This window comes from Echinops telfairi, unplaced genomic scaffold (genome assembly GCF_000313985.2).
Source record: "Echinops telfairi isolate 266 unplaced genomic scaffold, ASM31398v2 ScPeMD7_7457;HRSCAF=8495, whole genome shotgun sequence".
Lineage (NCBI taxonomy): Eukaryota > Metazoa > Chordata > Mammalia > Afrosoricida > Tenrecidae > Echinops > Echinops telfairi.
The window spans coordinates 45,897,407-45,899,727 of record NW_022111357.1 but is presented as its reverse complement, the minus strand read 5'-3'; positions in this window follow the sequence as shown (position 1 = coordinate 45,899,727).

Below are 2,321 nucleotides of genomic sequence, written 5' to 3'. Positions count from 1 at the left end.
TCCCTGACGCTCCTTCCTCCCCAGAGTGGAGTGAGAGCCTGGCTTCCTGTTGGTGTGCTGTCTGGTCCCCAGGTCCCCACCGTGTCCCCACTGTCCAGGACACACTGTAGGTGCTTGGCCACTGTCAGTATCAATGACATTTGTGCCCATGCTCAGCTCGGTCCTCCGGGTCACTGGTCACATCAGACTCCCAGGCCTCAGTCAGTCCCTTACCACCTGGGACACTAGCGCCTTGCTGTGCCCGGCTCTTCATGCACGGGCCACCTCCCAGCCTTCTACCTGGCCCAGGCAATTCCTTCCCAACACACCCGTCCACCCTCATGCCCTGGAGAGTGGCTGGCTTCTCTAGAGAGGGGCTGGTCTCTGCCTCTTTGTCCACCTTCCAGACCGGTCACAGTGCACACTCGGGCCCCAGACAGCACTGTTCCGTTGGGGGTGAAGGTAAAGCCAGAGGCTAGAGAGTCCTCTAAGGGCTTCCAGGAAGAGGGAACTTTGATGTAGGGCTTTGGTGGGTGAAGAGGAGTTCACCGGGGGGTTAGGGAAGGGCAGAGGCGGGACCAGCGTATGCAAACTGCAGCATGTAGGAGGAAAACAGGCCTGTCCTCAGCCTGCCCAGACGGGTCATTTACTGCTTTGTTTTATTTACGGCTTTGTTCTCCCCCCTTACTACCCACTCAGCCAAGCTGAGGGCAAGCCCACCTGTGTTGTAGGGGAGCTATGTGCCCTCAAAGCCTCGCTGGAACCTCAAACACAGGTGGGCAGGTGCAGTGAACAGAGGGGCATTGGCCGCATGGGGCTGGCCTTGGTGCTTCTTGGGGGTGGACCCTGGAACCTGGGTCCAGGCAGAAGGGGGCACCTGCCCCACCCCATCCACCCCACCCCCGGGCGCAGGGCTCAAAGGCAGCAGGAGGCTAGGGGTCTGTCCTCAGTGTCGGCACAGCGTCTTCCACGTGGTGTGATCCGGGCAGCAGCAGCCCTCTGAACCTGTTTCCCCATCAGAAGGGGGGCCAGGAGCCGGCCTCCCTGTGTGGGAGGGCCAGCTCCGGGCAGAGATGCGGACAGCAGGGCCACAAGGGCCGGATGGCGGAGGGGGTGGGGCCACCATTGAGAACCCTGTCAGCAGTTCCCGGCCTCCGGGAAAACAGGAAACAGACTCTCGAGGGAGCCCCCCACTACGCTTCCGGAGCCTGCGCGTGACGTGCGTGCTGGTCAGGCCGTGTGCGCACGTGCGTGTTCGCAGCCCCGGGGAGGAGGCAGAGCTGCCCAGGCGTGCAGCTGTGTGAGCATGCAGGCAGGGCTTCTGTGTGCCGCCGTCTGGCCTGGTGGCATGTGCACACATTTTACACGGACTTGGATGTGGGTGTTCACAGCTCAGCAAACAGAGGGGCCGGGTGGTCCACTTGCAAGTCCTGATCTGGTGTTGGGCGGCATGTGTGCCAGCAGTGGGTGTCCTCTGTGGCCTCCCACCCTCCTTAGTCTCCATCTGCCCCAGACCCCCAGGACACACACACACCCACCTCCAGCATAGCTCCTACTCCTAGCACCTGTCTTTGCCCACCTATGCCCATTCTGCTTGGGCTGCTCCCTCCCCATCTCCTCCCCCCTCCTCCATGAGACCTCTTGAGAGTGACCCCCGCCAATGCCCCCAGTCCTGACTTCCAGATGGAGCGGAGTTATTCTTAGACTGACTGGCAAACTCCTACTCACCCTTCAATACCCTACCTCCAGTGCCCCCTTGCTTTTCAAGACTGAGCCTGGCTGAGCCTGTCTGCCTCCTTCGAGTTCCATTCATCCTGACCCTGTGAGCTGAGAGCATTCGTGTCTGGCACTGCCCCTGACCGCCTCTCAGTGGCCTGGCGGCATTGACCAGCTTCCCATGCTGCCTCTCTGCAACTGATCCAGGTCTTATTGGCTCACCTGATCTCCAGACTCCCCTGGCTGCCAAGTCAACCTCAGGACCTTCCAAGCTCCAACAGTTTAGGGCGGCGGTTCTCAACCTGTGGGTCACGACCCCTTTGGGGGGGTCAAAAGACCCTTTCACAGGGGCCTCCCAATTCATAGCAGTAGCAAAATGGCAGTGATGAAGTAGCAATGAAAATTATGTTCTGGTTGGGGGGGGTCACCACACCATGAGGAAGTGTATGAAAGGGTCGCGGCATTAGGAAGGTGGAGAACCACTGGCTTAGGGGGAAAGGCTGGGCATGCGTACTCAACCCAGAAGCCCATGAGTCCCAGAGATTGTGCCCCACCCCCACGCCCACGCCCACCCCAGCCTCTGCAGACCCTGAGGTGCCTCCTTCCCAGGGCTGCCGTGGCTCTGC